Source organism: Pteropus vampyrus, unplaced genomic scaffold (assembly GCF_000151845.1).
Source record: "Pteropus vampyrus isolate Shadow unplaced genomic scaffold, Pvam_2.0 Scaffold1, whole genome shotgun sequence".
Taxonomy (NCBI): Eukaryota; Metazoa; Chordata; class Mammalia; order Chiroptera; family Pteropodidae; genus Pteropus; species Pteropus vampyrus.
Genome location: NW_011888782.1, coordinates 28,795,716 through 28,808,829, shown reverse-complemented (window position 1 = coordinate 28,808,829; position 13,114 = coordinate 28,795,716). Strand labels below are relative to the sequence as shown.

The following is a 13,114-nucleotide window of genomic DNA, read 5'->3' as shown; positions in this document are numbered from 1 at the left end:
ATAAGAGAATTAGGGGATGGCAATTCTGTAGATGTAAAAGGTATGAATTTAAAAGAAGGAATGAGAGAAAATACAGGAACGGATACTAAAATAAGGAATTAGCAAAAGCCAGAGAAAGATAAAAGAATACACAAGAGACAGATGGTTCATTTGTAGAACTAATACATTAGGTTACTCTCTAAAATATTGTCCCAGGTTTCAAAGACTTCAAGGGGACTGTAAAGGGGGACAAACCTACCAGGTACCTGAGCAGATTATGTAATATGCAAAGCTGATTTGCAGATTAAGAATAAGAAAATTGACCCTTTGTTAAACTCTTACTATGTGCCAGGCATTCTGCTGGGACTTTACAGTCGTGAAATCCGTTATTGTTTGTTGCCATCATCTATAGGATATGGGTTGTTCAGAAAGCTCTAATTCTCTGAAATTACCACCCATCCTCCACAACAACCTTTACTTCCACTACAGCCTGAAATTGCAATTGAAAGTTAGTCCTCGATTTCTACTATTACAACATAGGAATATAAACTACAATGCCACATTTTTCAGAAAAAATTTAGCCTGAGTTAGTCATCAGATAGCTGTGAGAAGATAAGGTTAGCAACAAAGAAGAGAGAAAGACAGAGAAAGGAGAAACTGGGCAAAAGCATTTTCATCATTCAGGATTCAGGGTTCTGAAATAAGCTATACACAGCGGGGGAACCTGTTTCCTGTTTCCTATTCCGTCACCTTGGTGGGAGCAGGTAGGTGCCAATGACAGGTATGTGTGGGAGGGTTTTAGAACTAACAGTAAGTATATATCTCTGAGGAGAGAGTTAGAACCCTACTTTTGTGATAATTCAGAGTATTTCCAGTACTCTGAAAGTAGGGTTAGTCAATTATTTGAAAGTAAAACTAATTTAATATACACACCCTGTGAGAATCTGGCTTTGTTGTGATACAGGGATGTTATAGGTAATCTAGTCTAACCTCATTTTATTTCATAGGTGAAGAAACCAAAGCCCAGCAAGATCAAGTAGCTTGCCCAACCCACGCCGCGCAGCCACTAGGTAGCAGACCTGAAATAGATATCTAATGCCATTCATCCAATATCCTCTACATTACTCCATCCTATAATTTATCTTAGGGAGGTGTCACCACATCAAATAGCTCTTCATAGTAAAGAATATATACTTTGAATTGAAATGAAACAGAGCCCAGGCAAAAACTTTCAGACCCATATAGCAAAGGCTAACAGGATATGATAAATCTCACTTATAATACAGTGAAAGTATGGACTTCCTGATCAAACAGGAGCAAAACATGGATAATGCAAAATTATACTTACATTGTATATAGGGTTTTTGCCAATTGTATATCATATATATTTTGTATTATTATACTGCATTTGTGAGAATTACAGAAAAATTTAAGAGGTCTAGTAAACTGCAGATTCTCCCAAATATCAACAGATTATTTTCTTTGGGGGTAAAAAATAAGTGATTCTTTTGTTAGCCTTCCTAAATGCTTTCGATTTCTCCTCCCCATAGCCTAATTCTGCTTAAAACCCTTTCTCTTTTTCAGAGATGATAATCGAAAAAAATTTTTCCCTGACTAATCACCCATCCCCAACCTCACTCCTAGTGTGTAGGAATTAGAATCACGAGACGCTTACTTTGACTTACAAGTGTTATGTGAAGAAGCAATGACAAAGGAAAATATTTGTGGTATTTCTTCAAGAGCCACAAAAAAATACTGAAGTATAAATAATATTGTGGGCACTTACATATTTTATGTGATTGTGTCTGTTGTCATGGAAAAGTGTGCAGTTGGAGTTGCTTCCACACTTACCCTTATTGTTTTACATCCCATACCTCATTCAAGATGGGCACATAAGAAAACAATATTTTGGATTTTGGCTGGTTGTCAAAAAATGCACAAAGTCCTGTTCTTGGAAATATATATGCTTTTCTTTTCTCAATCTATACTGAAAACTGGGAGCAAAAATTCTCAAGTTTAGAACTTGGTTTTGGAAAACAATAGGGTAGAGAATGAAAAATGAATATTATTGAGCATACCCTCTGTGCCAGTAACCATTGCAAATATTAATTTAACCTTAACACCTATCTTTTCCCTCTGTCTTCAGGCTCTGTGCTAGCACTGAAAAGAATGTCTGGCACATAGTAGGAATTCAATGAATAAATAAACAGTTCCCCAAGATGAGCAACATTATCTTCATAGAAATGACAAAAAGCTGAGATTCAGAAAGATTACATTTCCTGGTCATGGTCTTAAAGCTAAACACTAGGCAGAGCCAGAACTTAGATCAAAGCTGTCTACCTATGTTGCTTTGGTAAAAAGAGCAAAAGATTAAACTCAGTTTATAAAATGTCATGGCCTAAGAGGTATAGAGCTGAAGCTTTCTATAGAAATGAAAACTGTTAATATGATTCTCCTTAGTCCATGATGTGACCGTCTTTCCTGCCCACTGAACAACTTAAGTCTTATTGAAAAACTAAAACAGATACATCTTGTAGCCTGTGAACATAAAAGCAATGGCAAATGTATATCCTGAGGTAATTTCTAATGATCAAAAAAAAGCACCATCTCTTGGCCAAATTCCAGTGTTTTGAGTCTATGAAAAGATGACTAGTGGAACCATAGGACTATTTTGAGTCTCCATTTCTTCATTTGTAAATGTTAAAGTGTGGAAGAAGATAAATGTTAGTATGGGTCATTCCATTTCTAATATTCTGTGATTCCTTCTCCCTCAACCACACAACGAGGTAGCATTATAAGAACTGAGAAAATAATGAATTTTGCTTTGTATTCTGTTTCCTCTAGGGATTTCATTCCATTTTCATAATTATTACATATTTGTCTCCAGAGTCTACTCAAGGACATTGAGTTGAAAGGAAAAAATGGAATGTTTATGCTTGCCAAGATACATGAACAGTTAAAATTGTTTTCAGTGGTGGTCACCTGTCCATAGATATATCTTTTATATCTTCATTCCTTGTTTATTTTTAAAATTATTATTTCAATTAGGTAGGTTTTTATAGTTTATTTCTTATTATTTCTACTTTATGGAAGTTTGCTATAGATTAAATTTGTTATGGATGAAAATGTGCCACATTTGAACTGTGGTTACTGCCACTGAACAGGTTTACCCAGGACTTAGAACATCGCATTGATTTTCCATGACTAAGAATTATGAATATTGACTGTGGTCTATGATGGAGATGTAGATAATGTTAATAAGAGGGCCAGAAATAAGAAAAACAATGTAATGATAAATAACAACTATCATGGCTTCCATGTTGGGGGAGTAAAAGACACAGGTAGAGACTGTGCTTAACAAAGACTACAGGCCCTGAGCCCCTTTGCCAGGCATAACTGTAGATCTAGTGTATCTAGAGCTTATGATGTTTTTAAGAAAAGTCAAGAATCTGGATTTTCATATGAAATGTACCAGTTTTTAATGCTGGCTTAATTTCTAAAAATAAACAAATAGGCCCAATGAAATATATCTGTGGGCTGAATTTGGCTAGAGGATTACTAGTTTGAGAAATCTCATTTAGAAAGATCTGTCTCTGTGAATTAGTGTTTCCTTCCTAAGTAAGCAGGGTGTCTATTTTTGTGTGTACCTGATTTACCAGTTAACTTCTAGACACTCAAAACAAACAAACAAACAAAAAGAGCATTTGGATGAAATGATCTGTTACCCCATGGGAAACACAAATGCAGTTCCCATGGCACCTTAGTGTTCTGTTAGACAAAATCTACCAAAGTCTACCCTGAGCTGTCCCTCTGGAAACAGATCCCACATTAAAGATTTAGAGAAAAACCTGCTAGGAGTAGGAAGATGGTTACGATTAACTTCTGTGGGTAGAGGATGAAGTGTCCTTAATGCTAGTGGAAATATTTTTGGCAGTAGTGTAAACAAGAAAGACCACTCCTAAGTGGAGAGAGCAAGGAAAAGAGAGTGATTTTATAAATCAGGTTGGGCTGCATCCCAAGCCAACTCTAATTTCTTGAGCATGTTTCTCCTAAATAATGATCACCCTATTTAGTATGCAAGTTAAATTTTTCTACACAATTTTATTTTTAAAATAGTTTTCCAATGTTTCAGTGGTCTGTTATACGTGCTCACAATTTTTTGTTTTTGTTTTTGTTTTTGCTTACAATTGTGAGAGACGGTAATTGAAAAGACCTACCCTTCATTCTTCTATGTGGAGGCCACTTTGAGGATCACGGCTTTATTTACACAAAGAGGTTTGTCACTCATGCCCTCTCTGACACACCAGCAACAAGTAATCAGTGGGCCATGACAAGTAAAGTATGGCAGAAGAGAGAAAATACTATGCAGAAGAGACAGCTGAGATGAAAAAGTGGGAAACGAGGAGGCACAAACCCCTCCTTATCCCAAAAACGTTAAAGAGAAGTGATGGTAACCATATATTTGGGTTACAACAGTACAATGAGATAACACAGCCCTAGCTGGGGTAGGAGTAATATTCTATCTCTTATTTCTCCACTAAAATGGTAAAAATACCAAATATAAAATCTATTATGAAAGAAAATTCTAAATGTTAAGTATTTCTTTTCATGCAATGTGTTATTTTCCCATTCTCTGCTCTGAGCTAGCAAAACTGACATGTTTTCATAGCTGAACCCTTCTTCTAAACTAATATATTTTAGGAATAAATCTTGAAGTAAAGATGAAAGAAAGGTAAGGAGGTATGAATTACCTCACAGTGAAACAATAATAAGGTATTGTGCTTTTCTATGTAGCACTGTCCTCACTATTATACCATACTATTGTCCCTTGGGATATCCCCAATTACCCTAGGAGTTAAAGAAAGCATGGATAATTACTCTAGATTCGAAGGCATTTCTCAAGGTCACACTGCTGGGTGAGCCAAACCCAAACTTGATTCCTCTGAATCCAATTATGGAGCTTTTTGAATTTGCCTATAAAACTTGACCTTACATTCCTAGCTCTCAATTTAGGATAAAGATCTGAAAGGGAAGATGTAAATTAATAATTAAACATAGCATTTTGATTAGGCCTATATCTAAGAATCGGCATTAGTATAAATGTGGGTGGTATGTAGGCTAACACAACCTAAGAAATATTTTCAGGGTTCTAGGAAGTAAGGACCTGTATACTTATTTTCTCTGGCAGCTTAATGCTAGACAATGTTCTAGCTCTGAAGTAACCGTTACTCTCTTCCTCTTCCTTAAAGCATAAAGTAACAGATGGACTATCTCAACTAAAAATGTCAGCACTTTATTGACCAAGTTTCTACTAGATTTCATAGTAACTGTATGAGAACTATGATTTCTCCTTTTAGGGACTAAGGGGGCTTAATTATTATTCAGGAAAACCTTTTTTTTTTCCCCGTTCTCCCATTTCAAATGTTATTCCATTTTTAAGATGCTTACATTTTTCTCATTCTACAATATTGTCTTATATAAGAAGTATTTCCTTTCTGACTCATAACTCAATACTCAGACTGTTAGACCATACCACCTGCTAGAGGGTGACATGCATCTCATTAAAGATAGCTGCCATTATTAATGATCAAGCACAGTTCAATGAGTACAGTAAAACTTTAAACATAAGCATAAAGCAAAACGCTAAAGATAAATTAGGGCTGCAATGAAACTCAACTTCAATAAAGCATCTGGCTGAAATATCTATACTCAGCTTCAGTCTAATACACTAGAAAATACTGGCTGTTGAGTATGAACTACGGGCTGTCTACATAACAAATATGCATACTTTAATCTCTCATTCATCCTGCAACTAAGCCTCAACTTAAATTTTGAAACCTAACCTAAAAACTTTTAATGGAAACTCTACATAAATATAAATTGACAGAATCTATCTCTTTTGTGGGGGCACATTTTATGAATTGCATATTATATGCATTAGTGTGGTACAAGGAATATGTTAAATGTTTTAAATTCGTTGATCCAAATTTCCCTTCTGCTTTCATATGGAATAAAATAACAAAATGCATTTCTCAAGATACTATTGTTTATAATTTACCATTGTTTTCCTGAATGTGAGACAGGGTCTAATTTATGGCATTATGCTACTCTGTTTCTTTATCTTATCAAATAATGCCATTTTCTGCCTTTTTCACCCAAATTGCATGTACTACTCACAAAACTAAAGATGCATCTTTTAATTAACTGCTTATTTTATTTTCCCCAGGAACAATGAATTGTAGAGTTACTTTCTCAAGACTTACTGTTTCCTTTCCTTTTATCTCAGGCCTCACTATACATTCAACATGTCCTCCTCTGAAGTACCAACCATCCTATCTAGCTGAGAAGTGATGGATACAGCTCCTAAATCACACTGCACACTCCGTTCCTGGCACCTCATACCCAAAAGATATCAACAAACTGGATGGCATTCAGAGAACAGCCAGAAAAAATGATTAAAAGATGGAAGTACTGATTTATGAGGAAAAATGAAAACATGAAATTTATATAGCTTGGCAAAATAACTGGGGTGGCGTATGATAATTGTCTACAAGCATTTGAAGAATGTAAACAGCAAGAGAAAAGAGGGAACTTTTTAGGTTGGTCTAGGGAAAAAGCAGAACGAGAGGATAGAATTGAAGAAATGGGAGAGAGATGCTAAGAGGGAGTATTTGCTAATCAATTGCAGATTCTGAAAAATAACAACATGAAGTCTTAAGAGAAAAACCTGCATCACTTGCTTTTAGGTTACAATCAGGGTTGACCTGCATTGAGAAATGGCAAGTGGGAGAATAGTATCTGTTTTTTATGTGCATGTTCAATATTTGTGCTGGCCTTTTCAATTTACCAAGTGCTTTCACATGCATTATCTCGTCAAATTATCACAATGACCTTATATCATTATTAATTCATCTTAAATAAGAAAAAAACTGAAGGTCACTTTTGCATAAGTATTGAGGCAAACAGGCAAAACACAAGTAAAACATCTCTAACCCTGAGTTTATAATCTCTTACAACACAATCTAATTCAATGCAATGAAATTGAGACCACCCACACACAATCTAGATAAAGAATTTAAGGTTATGTTTTAAGGAACGGTCTATTATTTATTCTACCTGTTTTCTTGCAGGAGTGGCTTAAATATAAAATATTACTTGGGCAAAAATTTGTGCTGAGTAATCTTCAGTGCTATAGATGGCCCAGTGTGAAAGTGATTCCTGCTTTAGTTGTCTGGTTACCCTTCTCACTTTGGTGGTGGATTCTGTCATGTCTTCACTCCCTAATTCTGTTAACGGCAGCCCTCAGATCATTCATTAACACTGATTGTGGAGATCCAATTTATATGATACCCACCCCTTGAAAAGGTATTTATTGTACAATTCAAATCAAATTCTTAAAGAGATGGAGCTCAAATGTGCTGAGATGTCATTTGCATTTTATTGGCAAGTTTTAGGTCATGAATCCTTTCAGCTCCCTACTACATGCTGGTCTCCAGTGGAGATGTACATGGCGAATAATCCAGATATGAACACTATGGTTTCTAACTAGGGCTTTGGGTCTAAATCTACTAAAGGTTTTACATTGATGAACCAACCTAAAATATGTATGAGCTGTGAATGCACCTTTTGCATAGGTAAGAGCCTAGACTCTATTCTGTTTCATGCTTCCTTTTCTCTAGTCCTTTTCTCTTAGCTCTCTCTGGGTTATTGATGGAAAGAAGGACACAATTCTTACCCATTAGGAAACTCCAAAGCACTTATACCATATTAGCTATGGGGAAGATGTGAAAGAATTAAGCCCAAAGTAAACAATCCAATGAGAACAAAGGATTTCTCCAGATTAGAAGAGACTTCTTTCTAGAATCGAGATCTTTTAGAAATTTTGCTCTTCATCCTGGAATTTGTGGACCTTTGCACAAAATGCATGTCCTTGATCTAGAACATACAAAACCCTGATCTGAAGGAGTATAAGAAGGTTGGGAACAGGAAATATTGACCTTCACTCTAAAAACTATAGGACTTATTCTAAATATAGGAAAGAGTTTAGCAGGTGAAGATTTTTCACCTAACAGCCATTCTGAAATACTATCACCAAAATAGTAGCATTTACGTATAGCCAGCCCTCCCTATTAGATCTTAGGTGACTGCAAGTTTTTTAGTGTATATGTTCTAGATCAGTATGTCTCAAACTTTAATGTATATATTAGTCACTAAATGATCTTATTAAAGTGTAGGTTTTGATATAATAAGTTTAGGTTAGGGCCTGAGATGCTAAGTTCTATAAAATTCCAGATGATCATGTTGATGCTGTTGGTCCACGGACTACATTTAGAATAGCAAGATTCTATAGGGTATTTTCATTCTGGCTGAATGACATCAATGAAAAATGGCTATGAACCAGTCATATGCATTTCATGGAAAATTTACATTAGATTTAAATTCCTCATTTCATACGACATTAACAGAATGCATTCAGGCAATAAAGCAAACACATATTTGTAGTTTTATTTATGTAAAAATTTTATAACATTTTCCTTCTTTTAATTCAAGCTCATTTTTTATAAATGTGTTTCTAAGTCCATGCCCTTATGCTCATCCTATTTTGGAGAAGGGCCTATGGTAGCATAGCAGGAAAGGTCAGCTAGCCACTACCCTAATGATAAAGGCCTCGTATGTAGAGACCACTGGTGCTTTTCCCAAACAGGGTTAATATAGAGTTACTATATTTATTTCTGATGAAAGCATTAATTTCTAAAATTTAAAATGACAGCATTTAGCATTTCTTCCTTTTTTTCATATAGAAGGCACCTCAGGAAAAAAAAAAAAGTTACTGGCCTACTGTGACTTCTGATACACTTTCTGCAAGAAATTTTTAAGTTATGGCCCCAAAAGTGGTCTTTCACCCTTCTTTCTGAAGGCTAAAATGCAAACCAGGTTGAAGAACCCACGAGTGGCTGCTTTGGCGGGTAGAGGAGGGGCTGTCCAGACACAGTGAATCACCAAGGAAACATAAGGCCTATTTTTCTGTGAAGCTAAACTTCAAAAAACAAGCCAAGAGACACAAAGGGAAAAGTGTGACTGTTCTGAAAGCAAAAACAAACGAATATCTCCAGAGGGGATTAGTCCTCCTGCTTAGAAGTAACCAAAGCAAAGAAAGCTAAGCCTGCTTTAACTGGGAAGAGCACCTGCCCAACAGACAAGTATGAGCTAATTGAATAGCAAATAGCGCCTATGTGGAGGACTAATATCAAGTTACATACTTTCACTATCAAGACTGAATTTTCCAAATCCAGTTCTTTCTCCTGGACATTGGAGATCATCCCTATCCAGGCCCAACCCCTCACTGAATGCCAGTTTGCCCTTTATGTCCATCCTAGCAGCCTGTCTTCCAGGTTCTGTCTAGCAGGGTATCCCCTGTTTCCCCAAACGCCTTTAATGGTTGGAAACTACTTCCTTAAATTGGAACTAAAATTTAAGTCTAATTTATGAAGAAAGTTTTGGCATTTGGAGAACAAGTTTAATTTCACTTGTATAAGGGGACCCTTCAAATAATAATAATAAAAGGCTATCCTATCCCTCTGAAATAATCCTACTTTCAGTTTAATCATCTCATATGGCAGTATGCAGATTTTTTTTTTTTTTTTACCATCTGATTACCATCTCATTTTCAATGGCTCTTTTAAAATATATTGGCTAAACATAAGACTCCAGATGTAACCTAACAAGTGCAGAGTAAGTTTGGATTTTTAACTCCCACAATCTGGAGGTTGTATTTCCATTAACAAAGTATAAAATCACTCTGCTCTTTATCATAAATTTTGTCAACGATTAATGTCTGTTTTTATATAAACCAATATTAAGTTAAATTCCCCCCAACCTGTGTTGTGTAGTGGAAGTTTTAATCTAAGTGTGGGACTTCACGTTTATTCCATCGATTTTCAGCTTGTTAGCTTTAGCCCACTGTTTAAGTGGACAGTCCTTTGAATTTTTATTTTGTTACGGAGAATATTAGATATTCCTCACAAATTAGGCTATTGAAAATTTGATAAGCAGCCCGTCTATTTTGTTATCCAAGTCAACTGTTGAAAATATCAAATAGAAAGAGGCCCAAAGCAGATATAAATGCAGGTTCATAGACTTTCAGTATATTTTATCAGCCAAATACAGATTTGCTTAAATGCTTCATCTTCTCCCTTTTTCACTCTTTCATTTACTGGCCTTAAGCAAGACTCATATTTGGGAGAACACATCAGACCTAAAAGAGTCCTCACTTTGATTAGTGGTTTTTCTCACCCCTCTTTTCAGTTTTTTTTCCTTCCTAGAGGTAAGATAATACTCAAGACTAAAGATAATACTCAAATACTAAAGACTCAAAACACTACTTGAGATAAGACTCAAGCCGAAGAAGGACTTGCTCTAAGCTCCATAAGTCTTAAAGACTGCACTATACTGCTTCCCAGAATATAAGGGATTTCACTGGACATTCAAGGAGGCCAGATTAGAGAGTTAAGTGACTCATGCTTTGGAAATTTAAACAATGACTTCAGATCAGCTATTGTGGCAGGAAATACTCCTCATGGATAAATTGTAGTTCCTTAAACTAAAAACAAAATAAAATAAAATTTAGACTGTTGGCAGTTTTACTTCAAGGGACAATGTGGTATCCCAGCAAGTCAGCAGTTTAGGCTGTCAGTCTGCCCACAGAGTTAGATTTTGTTGAAGGCAAAATGCTCAGTGTGGTAACTAATCAGCACACTCTCTCCAAACATCCCCTGCCTTTATTTTCAGTTGCTTGTTACTTCAATTCACACCGATTTACCCTCCCTCACAACTCAACCCACAACTTTCTCATTGCCTGACCTGAGACATGGATAGCAATTTTCAGTGTAATCAGCCAGAGGATGTAATCAGTGCAATTAACAGATGGATTGGGAATACTACATGAAGCCTAAATTAAAATTCCACTAAAATTGCTATACTGTATCTGTAAATACCCACACTAAACAAATATTTCGTGAGATGAGTTTCTCACAGTGGGATGATAACTTTAACGTAAAACTTCTGAAAGAGTTCAGCCCTCATCCTTATCTTCAGTTTACTGACCCAGTGTACTTTAATGAACACCTACAGTATGTCTAGTCTTATGATGAAAGAAAGTAAAATAGGATGTGATATCTTTCCTCAAGGAAGATTGCTGTGTTAAATAAATAAGTTTTAAAGTCACAAAAAAAAAATTCTGAAAACAGTAAAAAGATCGTGGTAGCCTAAAAATGCAAATAATGAGAATATTAGATTGGGAAAAGGAGTTTTGTTTGTTTCTGTTAGTAAGCTGTCTTTAATTTTGTGGGCCAACATTATAAATACCTTCAACTTCCTGGCCTTGTTTTCTCTCCATCTTACTTACTTTATGCAACTTCCCCTCTCCACTCCTCCCTTTCTGAAATATCTGTCTCTCTTGCCTTGCCTGTGCAGGAACAACTAAATGGTGCCAAGGAAGAGGGGTTGGTGACAAAAACATACATCCAGACTGACTAGTTTCATTTTAAATTCTGACCATAAACTCATTTGGACCCTGACCACTGCCAAAATTCTATAACTTTCTTCATTAAATATGTTTTCTCCCTCTCTTAATATATTTCATATCTCTTAACTTGCCTCAAATCTCCCATTCCCACTCCCCCTCCTCACTATGTTGATGATCTGCCTTATACTTTGTTAATAAAATGAACTATTACAGTGAATGCTTTTATACTCTCAGTAACAAATTGAAATAAATTTGCATCTTTGGCTCTTCTAATTCAGTGTAAAAACATTCCTTCTCTCAGAAAAGAGAAAATCTCTCCACCTGAATACTGAGTCTCACCCTCATATAAATTATCAAGGATTTTACTCCTTCATTTATCTTTCTTCAACTGTTTGATAAATCTTTCCTTTACCACTAGATTATTCTCATATGAATATTCATACATACTCATATTCAAACGTACTCAGTATCTCTCACCTTTAAAGAGAAAGAAACCAAGAAAGAAAGGAAGGAAAGGAAAAAGGAAGGAAGGAAGGAAGGAAGAGAGGGAGGGAGGGAGAGAGGGAGGGAGGGAGAGAGGGAGGAAGGAAGGGAGGAAGGAAGGAAGGAAGGGAGGGAGGGAGGAAGGAAGGGGAAGGGAAAGGAAGGGAGGGGAAAGGAAGGGAAGGGAGGGGAAGGGAAGTAAGGAAGGAGGAAGGAAAGAAAACATCCCTCGTCCACAATCTCCCAGAGCTCCTTCACTAATTTTCCATTCTTTCACAGTTGATCTTCCTTATCTTTTACTCACCATTTCACTCACTCTAATCTATTTTCTAACTTTACAGTCTAACAAAATGGTTTTTTAACTAATAACTTCCATGTTTCATATTCCAAGAATATGTTCTTATTCTATCATAGACAGCATCCCTCCCAATAGACTCAATTCTCCATCCTCAAAAACTCTCCTCTCTAGACTTTCATATACACTTCTTGGTTTCTTTCCAGCCCTGTAGTCACTTCTCAGACTCCCTTGCTGGCTTCTCCTCCCTCAGATTTAAAAATATTGAAGTATTCTAGTATTCCTCTCAAGCCCATTTTCTCTATCAGCACATTCTCTCTATTGATCTCATCCAGATGTGTATCTTTAAATGCATTCTCTATACTGAATATTCCAAAATTATGTCTCCAGCCCAGATTTACTCTATGAGTTCTGAATTGTCTATGTATAACTATCATTAGTTTTTTTTTGTTTTTTTTGTTTTTTTTTTTTTAATCAGAAATCTCTCCGGCTTAATATGTTTACATTGGAATATTTTTTTTTTTTTCTTTTTAAGTGAGGCAACCCTTGGTTGATCTCACAGATTGCAAGGACCTTGTCAGCTTACAATCCCTTATTTTTTTATGCCTACAGCACCTGGTCTTCCTAGGTGGTCTCCCATCCAAGTACTAACCAGGCTTGACCCTGCTTAGCTTCCATAATCAGACGAGATCGGGCTTGTTTGGGGTAGCATGGCCATAGTAAATTGGAGTTTCTTGATTCCTCATTCCATCTCTAAAATAGGAGAGAGCTATAGAGAGAAATGGATATGTTAAGAAACAGACGTGAAATGAGATCAAAGATAACACAGTTGG

The 13,114-nt window shown here is 36.0% G+C and overlaps 1 pseudogene; it reads right to left on the bottom strand.

Moving 5' to 3' along the window:
- Positions 1–12,884: 12,884 nt before the first annotated feature.
- Positions 12,885–13,003, bottom strand: LOC111736977 (annotated as a pseudogene).
- Positions 13,004–13,114: the final 111 nt, after the last annotated feature.